General features: G+C 40.7%; 1 protein-coding gene and 1 long non-coding RNA gene across 2 annotated transcripts in view; both read right to left on the bottom strand.

The window, feature by feature from the left end:
• Positions 1-13,175, bottom strand: part of tnr (tenascin R (restrictin, janusin)) — a 208,595-nt gene extending 195,420 nt beyond the window's left edge. The window contains exons 1-2 of the mRNA XM_038718059.1: positions 13,041-13,175; positions 9,729-10,376 (exon numbers count right to left, since the gene is read on the bottom strand). The gene's annotated coding sequence lies outside the window, so the exon portion shown is untranslated. The remainder of the gene's footprint in view (positions 1-9,728; positions 10,377-13,040) is intronic.
• A 2,454-nt stretch (positions 13,176-15,629) lies between these two features.
• Positions 15,630-16,618, bottom strand: LOC119903004. The gene is made up of 2 exons (XR_005444388.1): positions 15,896-16,618; positions 15,630-15,780 (listed from the first exon to the last, which is right to left on the bottom strand). It is a non-coding gene; the product is annotated as an uncharacterized LOC119903004 (long non-coding RNA).
• Between the last annotated feature and the right edge of the window lie 1,340 nt (positions 16,619-17,958).

The following is a 17,958-nucleotide window of genomic DNA, read 5'->3' as shown; positions in this document are numbered from 1 at the left end:
TAAATGTACCGTGATCATGTAACGAGCATGGATTAGTTCAACCTGCAGCTGATAAAACTATTACTGTAACGTTGCAGTGGGAGTTTACCTGAGTTTCCAGCTCTGTCTGTTCTCCCTGCCTGCCTATAGCCGCTGTCAGGCCTTTTTTCCGGGAGGATTGTGCCGATATGTGGCTCGCTGCGCTGAATGAAGTAACGTTACGGCACCGGTGCTGATCTACCTCTGAGACGGGAATGTTGAAGTAACAGAGCCTCAACATGTCTGAGTGAAAAGCCACAGCCTGCATGCTGGTGTCCCTGCGTTTATTGTGGTATTTCTGTATGAAACTGGTTGTGTTTTGGATTCTGCTCGCTCATGAGTTCAAGCGAGCACACGCCTGGTTGCAATCTTAGAACCGCACCGCTAGTGGCCGCTGGAAACTACATAATGCCCCTTTAAAGTTGAAAACATTTTAGTTACTTACTGTGTGACAGCAAACAGTAAAACAAAGTGATAAGGAAGCACACCAGGCAACCTATAAAACCCACTGTACTTTACAGACAAAGACAATCAATCTAATGCACTAACTAAACATTACAGACATCCTCCATCATACCTGTACACAGCATATTGCTTCAACCTCCAAACAATCTCGCAACTGTTCTTCCATGGCATGACTATAAGGGCCTTTTGCTTGCTTCATATTGGTTGGGTTTAAGGTAATTTCTGATGTTAACAGTGCAGATCCACTGGGGTATGCTGTAACCTAATGATGACATAGGTGGGCACGTGACCAGAGGACATTGCTACAACCTTTTGGAAAAGGTGAAATTTACATGCATTGAGTTTACATTGTAACAACGCAGAAATATTGATTAAAATACATCATTATCCATGCCCTGTGGTATTAAGCAAAAATCAGTGTTGCTCAGTCGATCCTACACCAGGTATATATCTTGTGTAAACCAACCCATAACAGCTCTGTTTTGCATTTTAAGTGGAAAATCTAATCTATCAGAATGCATATTCTATGGAACTATGCAAATGGGACAACTGGTGCAGTTATAATTGCTCAGTGTGTGCTAGGAATGAGAATGGCTTTTTGTATGAGCTAAGGACAAATTAAGTTAATGACACCATTCTGGTAAATGGCAGACAGATGGAAGGTTCACGGAGACGAATAACTGTCTTAGTTCTTAATCACATGTGCAATTAACTGGTGTGTGAAGGTGCTGGTTTGATTGGTTTTCTGTAGCCATGTTTCACTAAAAACGGTATTTTTTAAGAGTCAAATTAGTCCGTATCCTGGAGCGAGAGCGAGGTACAAAGATATATCCCTTTTTTATGACCAAAATGAAAGTGGAATACAGAACTGTAGTGCGGTTGTGTCATCAACAGGGTCGCACCATGACACTTAGGGGAGTAGAAGTCAGAACAGGACAGCATGCCAGCCGAGATTACGACCATCTACAGAATGGATTTATTAGATAAAGCTGCCTGTGTACTGTAGCTTTTAATATTCATTGTGTGACGTGCGCATGACACAATGCTCCTTGTGCATAATGCACCTCAGGTCCTGCCAAAAGCCCACAGCATGAAAAACATTGCACCTGCAACACTGTCTGCACGCGCATACCATTCATCAGTCAGTCATTTATAACAATGATTCCCAAAGTGGGGGTCGGGACCCACCGGGGGGTCGCGAGACAGAGAGGGGGGGGGTCGCAAGGTGTTTTCCAGAAATAAAATAAAAATTTGAAAACAATTAGAAATAGCATATATTAGCCATAATTGTAACAAAAGATAAAAAAAATAGTGGTTAAATTTAAAATAAAACCAAGCAAATAAAAAAAGGCAACAGCTCTTTTGATTTTCTTTGACCACTCTTACCCCTGAGGTCAGATTTACGACATTTTAGTGACAGTATCAGTTGCAGCAGGTGAATTTACAGTGCCATGCTAAACATTCCAACATGTGCACGTAGGATATTTTTAGGTTTTAAGCTTTAACATTTTTTTTGTCAAAATGGTTGGTCACTATCGACCAAAGACAAAGCAGAGACGCCAGCAAAGACCCCACCGGAGAGCCCACCACCACAGAGGGCAGCAGAGAGTCCAGCGGAGGAGAGCAGGGAAGCACCACCGTCAGAAAGGCCTTCGACCTCTGGTACAGGTAGAGACCGGCTTCTGCACAAGGACGTCCAGCAGCAGTCGGATCAGCCTTCCTCCAAGTCTCAAAAGTATCGAGAGGAGTTTATCCAGAATGGATTCACATGTGTCATCGTCAAGGAAGCACAACATCCCCAATGTGTAGTGTGCACTGAGGTGCTTGCACATGAAAGCCTAAAGCCTGTAAAAATGTTAAGACACCTGAAAACCAAGCACCATTTTTAATGATTCAGAGACCCCAAAGTCTTGCAGTCGGCCCCAAAAGATTTAAAAACAGCTTTGGCCGCAAGGCTTTCTACACTGTATTCTCTTCTTTCTCCACTCTTTGGATGATGTACTTGAATCATCAAAAACACGTCTTTGCTCACTCCAGGGTTTCACTCACCCAAACACTCTGGAAATGAAAATGCCGGGTTGTCTCCCATTTTAAACTTTGCGAGACATTTTTCTGTCCGCTTAACTAAATGTATGTGCTCAGTTGAAAGTTTGTTAGTAGAGTTTGTCTGTTTGCAGGCTGCCGGATTGATAGTTTAATTAGGAGAAGAGACATCATGCAGCTTCAACCCTCTCAATTGAAATTGAATATATATTTATTAGTTAATATCAGAACTCTTACACTGATTAATAGTCCATTCAGATTATTTGGTTGCTGAATTAATAAACTCTTATTTCACCCCTGTGTGCCATTTGTCTTTTATTGGAATGAAAGAAGAGAAGGAGAAGAGTAGAGAGGAGGAGAGGAAGCTAAATGAAAGGAATTTATCTTCTTAGTTGTATCATTTTTATAACTTAATCAGGTGAGTATCTTCAGTAAAAGTGTAAGATTGGTGAGTGCTAGATTGGTTCCAAAAAGCCCAAATGTCAAGTTTTAAAGACCTTCACAAGCTACATAATCCAGGAAACATCCCTTACTACACAATACAACGTTCTGCAGAATTGTAATTATTTAACCTTTTTCTACATCAATGAGACTTTGCAATTAGAAACCTTAAAAAATGCAAATTAGACACATTTTAAGAGAACACATTGAACCTGTACATTAATTCATGTATTCAGGGCACATTTTGGGGGAGACATTTTTTGCTCAGTGTGCAGCATGACTTCCTTTCCTAAGTAAAGGTTGCATAAAGACAGACCATTTAGATAAGTATCAAAATGATGCAGTGTAGCATCCTGGACTGTACAGCTTCAGATAATCCCCAGTCAGCCAGGTATCAAACAACGTCTGCTTCTAACTGCAGCACAGTTGTTGTATAAACAGAGCCAGAGCATATTTACCCTTCAGCTAAAGGTGTCTCTTGAGCCGACATGTTTGTATATCTGAACATCCTTCACAGGCTGCCTGGAGGGGGCTCACGCCTGAACTTTAAGCTTTTTACTTCACAGCAGGGGAGAAAAAGCAACTGGTATCAGAGGTCATCTGGAACACTTCCTTTTCTCACAGGACACGCACATGCACGATCACACACACACACATGAAAACCCAGTCAAACACACAGGTCCACGCCAGTACCCAGGGACTCGCACTGTGCAGTAAATATCTTGACAAAAATATGTCTGAAGAAGAGGTTGAAAGAGATGCGAGACCTTTACAGACTATTTCCCAGTGCAGACACTCAAGTGGAAAGATGAGGAGAGAGCGAGAGAGAAAGACGGAGAAGAAGGAGGAAGAAAATGTTGCAGGGTTGCAAATGGAGGGGAGAAAGAACATGAGAAAGAGGGAGATGGTGAGAAAGGCAGGCAGGGAAGGGAGAAGAACGCCAAATGTTAAGCAGCAGTTGAAGTGGAAGAATTCCAGTTTGGATTCAAGCTCCTTGGCTAATGAGGATCATTAACATGGTCTGCTTAGCTTCTCTAAATGCTGAGGAGGGCTGGACGATGGGGGATAAAAATAAAACCTCTCAAGCATATCCCACAAGATTCTTAAGGTGGGCGCTTGTAAAAAAATATAGATAGATAGATATAGCACATGTTGGATGCAGAAGGAACTTCTTAATGCAGTGCCATATGCCATGGATCCTGTAAACAGGGATTCTTACCCAACAAGAACAACGCGGTTGACCTCTGAACTCTTTGGATTCTGTTTGAAGCAAAAGAAGCAATTTACATTCCTGCGATTTCCGGGATTGAAATATAGACCAAAGTGAATATGTCTCTACGATATGCTGTTAATCGGAGGCTTAGATCAGTTCAAGTGTGTCATCCCAAGTGGGAAATATGCCTTACAGGTTTGGAATGGAAAGGAAAAAAATATATAGATCTCCACTCGACTCAGAAAGATCTCCTATCTTACACACATTTGCTCGTTTATTTCAAGTGGAAAAGTTCTTCCCACATTTTATGATCCCATGACCTTTGTCATTTTCCCTCTCTCCACTCGCTGTTAACACAGTAATATAAAGCTTAAAAACCAATCCAAGCTCCTGTCCTGCTTCTATAAATCATTTGTGATATACAGCGCACATCTTTTTTTAAGCACTTACGACCATTTTTACAGCATAATCAATTGAGCGGTTAAATCAGACAATGTCAAAACAGTTTGGAAATACAAATGTCCTTCGTCAGTGGTCCAGAATATAGCAGACTTGCTTTCTTGGACATCCTGCCATCGATTCCTGTTTTTTCCCGCTCTCAGCACTGTCACTCTACACCGTTGGTGGGCTGCGTATGTGAAATTTACAACATCTCACCAGATCAGGCGTTCCCACTGCAAACACTGCAAACTTGCTATTTCATCAGCCCTTCTGCCACAGTGCAACTGCTTTTCTTCATCTATTATTTTTATTAGAGAGGAGAGAGATGCTCACACACACTGCGCCGTGTGAGACACAAGGCAGTTAGACAGACAAGTGTCTGGATAAGCATAATTGGCACATTCATCTGTCTTCTGCTAATAAAATGCTTTGTGGTAGAGAGATCAAAAGTGAAGAGCTGTGATGTTCACTGTTGGGATTGTCTCCAATGTTGGGTTTAGTAAAAGAGCTTCAACTCAACACAAATACCTTTTGACAAAAAAAATACTCCCAAATAGGCTTCATTAGCCTTATGCCAGTTTCAGACTACACAATATCAGCTCAACAATAGCCTGACCTGACAGACGTAGCGCCGTTTTATCATAGTGGACGACAACTGATGCCCCATCTGGGATGCTGGGAACAGTTAAAAGGTCTTGGCCTGAAGACCTCAGAGAGCAACCAGAAATGTGTGCATGCAACAGATCCTGGATGTAAGAGGGAGCTTGACCATGCAAGGCTCTGTAAGTAATGGTTAAAATTTATAATGTACTCTAAAACCAATCGGAAGCCAATGAAGAGCCTTAAGCACAGGAGTAATGTGCGATCTCTTGTTAGTTTTAGACAAAAGCCTTGCAGCTGCATTCTGCACAACTTGCAGTCGGTCTATGGAGGATTTGTTTAGACAAGTGTACAGTACATTGCAATAATCCATACGAGAAGAAATAAAAGCATGAACAAGCATCTCCATCTCTTCTTTAGAAACCATAGATCTAATCTTAGCAATGTTCCTGAGATGGAAAAAACAGGAATGAACCACAGATTTAACATGACTGTTAAAAAACATAGATTTATCAAAAATGACACCCAGATTCGCACAACATTACCGTCAGAGGATGATAGAGCCCCAAGGCCCTGCCTAATTTTAGGGGTAATGTTGTGTGGGGCAAAAATCAACACCTCAGTTTTGTCTGTATTTAGTTGCAAAAAGTTGTCTGCCATCCATTTGTTAATGGAGGCTAAGCAATTGTGCAACACGGACAGTTTGTCTAGCCTATGAGGACTAAAAGATAAATATAATTGGATGTCATCAGCATAATGATAAGATATGTCTTCAAAGCTACCAATAGTTTTTCCAAGAGGAAGCATATACAGACTGAACAGCAGGGGGCCGAGCACAGAACCTTGGGGCACACCACAGGACAAAGGAGCAGAGTCTGACATATATGTTCCTGTGGATATTGTAATATTAAGCAAGTGAGAGCATGCATTTTATGTGACTGACAATGAAGACACTTGTCTCAAGAGCATTTTATTTCTTTTCCTTACAGGTGAGCTTCAGCTTTGCCAGTGGCAAAGTTTTCATTTCAGCTCTGGGAGGACACGCTGCTTACGACACCTGACCAGCAGAGGAGAGCGGTGATGCAGTGGCTTTTTAGATGCCAAAGTAATTACCAGTCAACTGTCCTAAACCTTGAAAAAAACAATGTGCTCCTGTTTAGGGTGTTCTTAAGTATTATTAAGTATTTATTTATTTATTTATGCAAAGTCCAATAACATAGTTATGGGATTAACTGTAGTGGTGTCAAAGTCCAAACACACATGATATTATAAGAAAAGTCAATATTTCAGGAAAGACTGTTAAATATTGAGATGGTGCAGTGATGATACTATGACATTTTTGCCCACAATAATTTTGGCATGATAATATGGTCCACATCCACACTTTGCAGGCCTGAACATTTGCGTATCATTTAGCTAATGGGTAATCTCATGGGGAATGAAAAGAAAAGGAGACAGGACAGCAGAAATTCATAAAAAGCACGCAAGCAATAAAGCAAGCAAGAAAGAAAGAAAGAAAGGTAACAGTTCACACTTTTGTCCAGACAAATGCCCGTGTCTGGCTCCTCTACCTTGAAAGCATAAATCACAGCAGTCTACTCAGGATTCTTCACACAGGCTGAGATGACAGTATAGGAGGCCGTTGAGGTGTTTCTTGAAAAGATGAGGAAAATGCTCTGTTCACTGATCCCTCCAATACTTTTAAATACTGCACTAAGCATGTACAATGTATACACTGTGCAAGTACAAATGAACAATGTAGACACTGAACAATTATGAGAATGGTTTTCACGTTAATATAACTTTACAAATTCCATGCGCAGTACCATAACGGCGCTAATCTGATTAGCAAACAAGGAAAGAAGCTGTGCTTGTGTGATGGATGTGAGTGCTTGAATTACAACTGAAGGAAGAACAAACCGTTAAAGATTTCTGTCCTCCTACAGCAGTTTCTTTCCTGCTACTGGGTTTAAATCTGTGCAGTATCTGATGGATGATGCAGTCGCTAATGAGAGCTGGATATGTCCACATTTAACTGTCTCCCTAATGATAAGTAATGACGGTAGCTTAGCTAACACAATTAAAACTGGCGCACAGAAAAATAAAATTCCCCCAGAATGAAGTATTATGTAAATTATTAATTACCACATAGACGATTGCAATCTTGCTCAGCTACCCATTGGCACTCAAATAAATGTGAATGATTTGGAATAAAATCGTGAGGATAATCCTGACACAGTGGAAATGTGAGAAGGTTTCAACAAATACCACCTGCTCCTTCAGCAATTTATAGAAACAATTTGCATTTGCAATTTAACCGCTAAACACAGGCTCTTATGCAGACTGACTTGGACTTGGCAACAAATGCAAACAGGAAATTACACAATGTGAGTAAACATTTGAATAATTTTGCATTTGTTCTAGTCAGTAAGCTGCTGCTACTATTATGTTTCCTTAAATCTGGCATATACAGGTAAGCTGTAATGCATACCTCAGAGAAATCTCCAAAATTCAGACACAATTTTCTATGTCTCTCTTCAACACTAGAGATGGTAAAAATATAATATTCGAGCCACTGTATAGCAATATGTATTTAATTTGAATTTCAATCACATGATTTCTGCACACTCTCACTCCACATTCAATGAGGGATGCGTGTTTTATGCAGCAGCGTAACGGCAGTGTCCACAAATACAGTTACACTTGTACGGATGTCTACTGACTGTGTGTGTGTGTGTGTGTGTGTGTGGGGGGGGGGGTCTGCATATGTATGTGCATATGTATGTGTGCGAGAAACAGAGACAGAGAGTGAGTAATGGACAGATAGAGAGCGAGCGAGAGGTAAAGACAAAGACAGAGAGTATCCAGGAAGAGGGAGAGAGACGGAGAGAGAAAGCGATCTCTCAGATTCCGTGTCTCAGCTTAATGACACAGGACCCACCTGGGACAGAGGGAAAGCCGAGCTCTGTGCAAGATATGATGAATCCAGAGACCGACAACCTCAAGCCTCCCCACTCACAACCTACACACACACACACACACACACACACACACAGAGTCATGAAAAAACAGTCTCAGAAATTAACTGCTCGGCTCCTCGGTATACAGGGAAACTGAATTTGAGGTTTTTACTACTCCCATTTTCTGTCACCCTCTCTCTCTCTCTCTCTCTCTCTCCCCCTCTCCCTCTCTCTCTCTCTTCTAAGATCCTGGATATATCACCACCACTCCCAATGTGGTGTCAATACCAAACGCTGAATCCCTCAACCTGTTTCCCTGCTGTGACCATGGACAATATGTCTGGCTGACTTTGACAAATTAAACCAACTCGATATATGGCAATAACCTTCACAGGATGCCATGGAGGGGAAAAGGAAAGGGGGGACTAGGGAAAGGGAGAGGAACCGAGACTGAAAGAGAGACAGAGAGATGGATGATGGGACATATCGAGCATGGCACGTTAAACCCATACCAGGTACAGCATGAGAATACGTGGAGAGGGGGAACACATACAGACCGACTTCTGAAATGTCACCATAGTTAATAATAAGTCAGTACAGCTGAAACACACACACATTATCTGCGCAGGAAAGGCGTTTAATTGGCCTTAAAAGACAACACTCTATAAGCTGTAGGCCTTTTGCGGATCATTGATGGAAAAACTGTTTACCATTTGTCCATGCATGTGTTTTTCCTTTAGATGGAGACAACTTTGAGAACTATTACAACTGCTCGACTCAGAGCTGAACAAGTTTGAAAGTACCACTGCATCACCATACTTGAGTTAGAAATTCATGATATAGTGTGCAAAATGACTGTGGTCGTGCTTCTTTTTCCTTTAACAACCTGAGTGTCTCCCTGTTGAGTGAGTTGGGTCTGAAACCAATTCCCAAAATGTTCCTCCAAACTCAGCAGCAACATGTCAAGAAATAGAAAATTCTTTAACTTACACAATAACTTGTCGAGCTAAAGAATATACCAGTGGCTTAAGACAGATATCCTCACCATGACAGTTGTGACAAATTGCCATGCCAGGGTATCAACTACTTCAGTTAATTTTGTCAAAGCAAGCTTTTATAACGACTCAATTAAATTGCCCGAGTGGCTGTAATTCAGAAACGTTTCACCTCTTAAAGCAAATATCTTCTACAACACACACATATGCACTTTCACTACAAAAGCACCCACCTACACACACGCACACACACACACACGTAAACACACACAAACCAGCAAGAGGAGGTCGTTAGGCAGCTATTGTTGTGTTCTCTCTGCTCAGCATGATAACAGGTTGATTGATACTAAGGTTCCCCAGTTAATCACCTGGCTATGACTATAAATGCATGCTGTCTTCCGAGTGATGTGCCAACTAAAACAGGAAACAAAAAACAAAAATGCAACTGTGCATGAGTGAAAGATACAGGACTCACACACACACTCTTGCCACAAGCAGAATGCACCTGCCGAAATCTCCATCCCCATTCCACACAAGCACAAGTTAACTCACCTGCTCTGAGTGACCAGCTGAAAGCTTTCGAATTGGCCTCGGGTAATCTTCTCCCCCCTTGCTCTCTTCACTCTCTCTGTCCCTTTGGCTACTCTCTTGCCCGCTACCTCTCTCTGTGGCAGCGCATAGATGTCCTACGGGCCGCTTACCCTTACTGTGTGGCTTGGCATAAGCGCATCGATCTCTCGGCCAAGTGGTACGTGGTCCTGCTGTTTCCACGCGCGAGACTCAGATGTGCTCTCCCCTCTCCGCTGCTCACTCTGCCTCACACAGCTGCAGAGGGAAATGTGAGGATGGGCAACGTGGCTGAGTGCTGCTCCACTCTCTCTCGCTCTCGCTCTCGCTCTCTCTCTCTCTCTTTCTCTCTCAGGATGTCAGCTGGTAGTGATGCTTGCTCCTGCTATCTCTTCACTCTGTCACTCTTACTTGCTGCACTGAACTGCTATCTCACCATCTCTTTTCTGCTCTTTCCCCACTGACTCCTCTGTCATTCGCTCTCTCATTACTGATCTATGTATCTGTGTCTTTGCTAGTGCAGCCTCTAGTGGCTGCCTTCTCTCCGTGCTGCTCGTAGAATCAACATCAAATTTTACTTACAGAGAACATGAAGCTGTGCTGTGCATTTTGCTCCAGGATTTGAGTTGGCAGCTAAAAAAACAAACAAGAAAAACAGATGGAAATTTAATCATTAAAATGTATAAAGCAATACAGCTAACTGGGGTTGTGTCAAATTATTCATCAATCATCATTTCGATAAACCAATAAATTGTAAGTTTACCTTCTAAACGGTTATATAAACTTATTACATTTTCCCAGTGCTCAAGGTGACATCTTAAAATAGCTTGTTTAGTCCAACCGAATCTCCAAAATATTCAATATACAATGATTTCAAACACAAACAGTCAGAAACGCTTACATTAGAGAAGCTTGAACCATCAAATGTTTGTCATTTTTAAGTTATAAATTTCATTTTTTACTTGATAAATGACAATGAACACATTATCAAAATTGCTGTTTATTATCAATCCATTTTTCAACAACTAGTTGAGCTACAGCTGCAATAATTAGTCGATTAATCAACTAAAATTTTATTTGCATCTAATTTAATAATCATTCAATAATTTTTAGTCACATTTCAGGCAAAAATGCCAAACATTTGCTAGTAGTATACTAGGCTATAGTGCAATACATTTATCATTTTCTGACATTTAACAGACAAAACCATTTATCGGGAAAATGGTCTGCAGATTAATCAACATTGACAATACACGTTAGCCGCAGCCCTATTAGGTTTGTTCCGATTGGCGATTGGATCGGCTATCTACGACTGAAGGGATGATCAGCGACTGGTTTTTCATGCGCCGATGTTAAGGCGATTTTAACAAACTCATTATCAGAACCAAGATGACATAAAAAGTTTCTAGAATCTGCACCACACAGTATACCTTACCTATTAAAGATGTTGTCATGAACTACTCTTACAGTAATCAGTCAATACTGATGAAGTTTTAAATGGCAAGTTGCCCACCCTCCAAAAACGACACCCCAAACTCTCAGAAGTGACACCACATGGGCAGATGCAAGATGCGAGTACATTGTAGATTTCGTGGCTGTGTGGAAGGAGTCAGATATTCAAAAAATTTTGTTACGTCCGGTCAAGCTTTGTAAACAAGGAGCAATGTTACCCACTTGAGAGTAGCATCTGTCAGACCCACTTATACTGTTAAGCAGCATGTGGAGGCTGTCAAGTAGCCTAATAACCTGTTTGAGAGAGGATAATATAATATATGTATTGTTGTATTTTTATTGCATGTACTGTCCCCATTAATTATTATTATTTGTATGATACATCATTCATTGATATTGATTTAATTTGTAATACTTTCTTATTGAATTGTTGAAATTTTACTAATCTACCACATGATTACAGATTCTTTCTAATGACAAAATGTGCTTAAATTGTAAAACACAGAATTCAGAAAAATTTTAATGGAAAATGAAAATTTAAACTAAATTCATAGGGCCATATCCAAGACTGAGACAATTGTCATAGGAACACAGAGATAAGACCGAGACAATTGTCTTTGGAGCACAGAAAGAAAGACAGAATATCGGGTCACACCTTTTCTCCCTGTCTCTCATAACTAAGAGCCAAGCCAAAAACCTTGGTGTTATCTGGGATTCAAATCAAAATCACTTAATCTGCTTACTACCATCTACACCATCAACATAGCTAGTATCAGAGGGCTACTGTCCAAGCAAGACCTGGAAAAGTTTACCCACACCTTTCTTTCCAGTAGATTGGACTACCGCAATGGGCTCTTCACAGGGCTTTCAAAACAAGCTCTGCTTGTGCCATGTGAACCACCTAGAACCCTTAGGCCATCTGAAACTAGCCTACTGGCAGTCCCAAGAGTCAGAACAAACACAGTGAAGCAGCATGCTGTTATCATGCAACACAGACCTGGAATAACCTCCCAGTTGATATTAGACAAGCCCAGACTCTGCCAACTTTTAAGTCAAAGCTATAAACATTCCTATTTCAAACTGCCTGTTTCTCCCAGTACAGGCTAAATACAGATCTTCTTAGTTTTTAAATAGCCTTCATGTTTATTGTTTTAAATTGTTCCTAATTTAATTAAATTTAGCATCTAAATGTGGGGGTATTTGCTGTGTTCTTTCATCTTTCATTTTTACTTTGATTTAAAAATGCACTAGTTTACTTTTTTATCTCTTGCCTGTACTTTTGGATTTTTTTAAATATAAAACCTTTTTCTCTATATTTTTTGTAAGTTACCATGTGATGCACATTGAATTGCCCTTGAGTATGAGTGTGCTATACAAATAAAGCTGCCTTGTCTTATTAAAAACGTTTTCAGAAGGGTAAGTAAGAATGTCATATTAAGTTGATGATAAAGAGCACTAAATAATCACAATGCATTTTCAACGCTTATATATGATGTGTCAAAATTGCACTTAAATGAGTATGGAACAGGCATTAGTCGCTGACTGCTACTAGCTATTTGCTAGTTTGCTAACTTTGCTAATGTTGACAGGTAGTGTTTGCGTTAGAAGCCTGGTTAGAACAAGCTAGCGTTACATTAGCTAGCAACAGGACTTGTCTATTTTTAGCTGGAAAGGGGGAACTCGAATTTCGAATACTACTGGCTTAACAATTAAAGTCAGAAAAAAAATGATGTTGAAATTAAAAACAAAAGTTATTCAATTTAAGATGTGCGAAGATATTTTTAAGGTGGAAGCCCTCTGCCAAAAGCACTAACATTAACTCTAAGGTTACCTGATTTAACTTACCAGTCATACCTTCAGGAAACTCACCGTGGGAAAAGTAAACATCGCAGCAATCTGCCATATGAAGAAGTAAGAAAAATAAACTTATTTTAATAATGTGCGAGTGATTAAAGTCAATCAATCACATATAATCCACTGTGAGACAGCTTCCCTCTCACACTCTCTGCAGTGCTGCTCAGCATCTTTGTGCTCAGTGCTGCCACTGGTGGCTGTAAGCTGTATTGCAACAACATAGACATACTGGTGGTGGTCCTGGATCAGGTAGTGGGGGGGTCACCCTCCAGTATGTGCCACCAGGGCACTACTCAAGTATAAATCACGTAATACGATACAGGGCACTACTGGGTAAGTATAGTACGAACCATCTTGCAGCTTAGATTTACAAAAGTGAATCAAACCATCATGTGGTGCCCATGAAGTACAGAAAAATATCATTAGGATACAAAATTGTATTATTGAAAGTCACTATACTCTCTCAAAACATATGTTAAATTTTCAATGAATGCTTATGCTACCGAACTATACTAGGTCTTGTGTCCCTTCAGTCCTGCCACACGAAATGCCAACATTGCTATACAACTGCAAGATAAGTACATCCTTTTTTTTCTTCTTCACCTAATCTTTCCTCACCTGTCTTGCCATGATAAAGCCCGGACTGAGGAGTGCATTTTTTCATCGGAGAAATGTTTGTTGATGTAGTTGTGGACTGGATGAAAACCAGCTGTCTCACCTTCACTGACACAGTCGTGGTGTTGTAAAGGATGAATCCATCAGGAGCTCATCAGCTGCTGATCAACTGCTGGACTGCAAAATAAAACAAACTTAAAAAGGCCATGTGCTACTTTGCATCAATGAAGGGAAATATGTGCAGGAAATTGCAGTTGTAGAAGAAATAATCTCAAAAAGAACAGCTCAAGTGCAGACAAATATGTTTTTTAATGCTGCTGATTTGTTTGTTGATGTGTTTGTCAGGTTACGATAAAGAAAGTACCCAGAAGGAATGCTGATGTTTTATTCTTAGTAAGTTGTACACACACCTCAACTTGTGCTTACAATCATCAAAAACGACACAGGAGTCAAAGCGTACTCACGCCACAGGAGATAAATCAAAAATTCCTCAGGCTTTCCAACAAACAGGAATGATAATAATTGTGAATTTGTGTGGGGAAGAATAATGTGTGGGCAGAACAGTAATGCTGACCTAGATAGAGATCCATAGGGTGCCATTAGCCAGGTATAGAAGGAGAACCTGATGCTAGCTGTCACAGCTGATGAACAGATTTTGGAGGAGATCACTCACTGGCTTGCGCTGGGATCATCACGTTGAGCTAATTAGAAATGCTTGGCAAGAAAACCCCAGAAAAAGATAAAGTCAGTTATAAAATCACACCTCCAGACACACATAAGTGTGACAAAAGCCAAGTGTTTTGTTACCACATGTATTTTTCACATTCACAGCTATTGTTTGAATTAATGTTTATGTACTAGAACTGTGATTTAAAAATAAAGTCACCAATTTTAATGAATCTGGGTCAATATAACATAAGCTATGTGGAAACGTCTCTTTAGCCCTCTTAAATATTACAAAATATGTTCTTTATTTAAAGAAATGCTTTATTAAATGTGTTTTAATAAAATTTGTTGGTTTTGAAAAACACTTATGTATGTATATATTTCACAAACCTCTCCATGCCGGTGGTGTGTCTGAAATATATTGCAACTCTCTACATAAATAGACATCACCTAACCTGGTCAACCAGCTTTAACATGTGTGCAGGGTAACAATTCATTTCCCAAAATCTCTTCTGCAAGTTCACACCGACAGTCAAAAAAACAGAGGCATGATCCATGGACACCTAAAGTGTATATATTTATTTGACTCTCGTGAGGACATATATTGTTTGCATGTAATAAAAAGTGATCAGATTTATGGCTGTGTGCTTTTCTCCAGGGTTTAAATACACCTAGACTGAGATCTAGTGTACACATACTTATTTTCACATATGGGACCCTCATTTACATTAAACTATAGCTCATTTGCCATTTAGGCCACAATCCAAAGCAACTTACCAATGCTACATATGACAGAGGTCTCACGCCTCTGGAGCAAGTAGGGGTGTGTCACAGTGGGAATTGAACCCTGGTCTCCCATACCCGAAGCATGTGTCTTTTTCTGACAATCAGGGGTGCATTTCCTGTACAACGACGGTGGGTAGCATTGAACTATCTTGGTACGATGCATCGTTAAACTAAGCAACATCTGAAGAACAACGGTTTCCCAAAACTGTCGTACCTTGTTGGTTTGAACCAACATAGTTTGAACTAAACTATGATGTGTTTGTCTGCTTTTCAAAGCAGGAAACTCACAAAACGTTGTCATATTCTGCCTAAATATGTCAGATGTGACCGATATTAAGAGACATCAATTTGCTAACTTATTATTTAGGCTTTTCATATTACAGTCGTATACCGGCAACAACAAGAAAATCAATAGTATTAATAAAATCAATGATATAATCATTTTACTTAGCCCAAATACAGGCTATAACTTTGTTTATGTCCGGGCCGGGGCCAGAAACTCACAGACCAGAGTATGAGCAATGAGAGAATTTATTGTACACAAGTGAGAGACAGGTTCGGCTTGGGGATGGGTGGTTGTTCCGAGGGGCATGTGGTCCTGGTTTCAGAGCTCAGGGGTTTCCATGGCACAGGAGGGAATCCGAGTCGTGCATGGGCAGGTATTCTGTGGTTGAAACAGAGTAAACAAGTTAACACTAATGTTGTGTTTGTGTAGGACTCAATAACGACACCGTGTAGCTTCGTTCGTGTTGCGTTTACTCAACTGCCACAAACCTTACATTTTACCTCTTGCCGTAAATCACTGCTGTAAGTCTTAAAGGCACAGAAACCTGTCACTCGCAGTGCATAACATAACAAAGTCGAACAGGACACAATACTGAACGTTTTCAGACATAACAACTAACACAAGCGTTCAGACAAGATGCTGATTAGTTCAGGATAGAACAACAGGCTGGCATGTTCGTACTACGAGGTACAACAATCCAGCGGGGACTGGAACGTTGGGCTGGTCTTTTAAAGGTGAGTTGATTGTAGGCAGAGGCACTGGTGTGCTAATTAACTGGATGTGCTTCAGGTGAGTAAACTGGAGCTCAGGCAACCACGCCCACCAGCAGCCCCAGAGCATGAGGGAGGAAGCAGAACACAGAGAGACAGACAAAAACCAAAACACACCAAGCATACCACAAACGCCCCAAGGGGAAAAAGAACTCAAAAACTACAATCACACACATACCAACAGGAAGGTCCGGGTCACCCGGGGGTTTGTGACAGTTTATAGCAATAGTTACATTTTAGAAGAAAAAATTAAGAACTATTAGCAATTACAAAACATTTAGTAAAATAGGTTTAATCTGCAAGTGCTGTGAAAAACAGATGTTGAGCCTTCAGACATTTCATGGGAAAAAGCTACACTGTAAGCCTTTTATATTAGCAACTAGCGTGTCACAACTAGAAAAAAGGTGAATAAATCTCAACTGTGAAAAAAATAATTAACAAGGTAATCCCAACCAATTTGAAACTTGCTACAGTATGATTCCCAAAATGATTGCCTTTTAATCCACTAACTAGCAGTTTTCAGGTCTGTTCAGGCTTGTTTACGTGTCTAATAGGCCTATCTACACTCAGGATTATTAGGAACACCTGTTCAATTTCTCATTAATGCGATTATTTAATCAACCAATCACATGGCAGTTGCTTCAATGCATTTAGGGGTGTGGTCCTGGTCAAGACAATCTCCTGAACTCCAAACTGAATGTCAGAATGGGAAAGAAAGGTCATTTAAGCAATTTTGAGCGTGGCATGGTTGTTGGTGCCAGACGGGCCGGTCTGAGTATTTCACAATCTGCTCAGTTACTGGGATTTTCACGCATAACCATTTCTAGGGTTTACAAAGAATGGTGTGAAAAGGGAAAAACATCCAGTCCTGTGGGCGAAAATGCCTTGTTGATGCTAGAGGTCAGAGGAGAATTGGCCGACTGATTCAAGCTGATAGAAGAGCAACTTTGACTGAAATAACCACTCGTTACAACCGAGGTATGCAGCAAAGCATTTGTGAAGCCACAATACGCACAACCTTGAGGCGGATGGGCTACAACAGCAGAAGACCCCAGCGGGTACCACTCATCTCCACTACAATAGGAAAAAGAGGCTACAATTTGCAAGAGCTCACCAAAATTGGACAGTTGAAGACTGGAAAAATGTTGCCTGGTCTGATGAGTCTCGATTTCTGTTGAGACATTCAGATGTTAGAGTCAGAATTTGGCGTAAACAGAATGAGAACATGGATCCATCATGCCTTGTTACCACTGTGCAGGCTGGTGGTGGTGGTGTAATGGTGTGGGGGATGTTTTCTTGGCACACTTTAGGCCCCTTAGTGCCAATTGGGCATCGTTTAAAAGGCCACAGCCTACCTGAGCATTGTTTCTGACCATGTCTATCCCTTTATGGCCACCATGTACCCATCCTCTGATGGCTACTTCCAGCAGGATAATGCACCATGTCACAAAGCTCGAATCATTTCAAATTGGTTTCTTGAACATGACAATGAGTTCACTGTACTAAAATGGCCCCCACAGTCACCAGATCTCAACCCAATAGAGCATCTTTGGGATGTGGTGGAACGGGAGCTTCGTGCCCTGGATGTGCATCCCACAAATCTCCATCAACTGCAAGATGCTATCCTATCAATATGGGCCAACATTTCTAAAGAATGCTTTCAGCACCTTGTTGAATCAATGCCACGTAGAATAAGCAGGCGAAAGGGGGTCAAACACAGTATTAGTATGGTGTTCCTAATAATTCTTTAGGTGAGTGTATAAGCGTTGTGGGGCTATATTTATCA

The sequence above is a fragment of the Micropterus salmoides genome, unplaced genomic scaffold, assembly GCF_014851395.1.
Source record: "Micropterus salmoides isolate LMB-PRFRI ecotype aquatic unplaced genomic scaffold, ASM1485139v1 Ms_hic_scaffold_14, whole genome shotgun sequence".
Lineage (NCBI taxonomy): Eukaryota > Metazoa > Chordata > Actinopteri > Centrarchiformes > Centrarchidae > Micropterus > Micropterus salmoides.
This window is presented reverse-complemented; position numbering and strand designations above follow the sequence as displayed.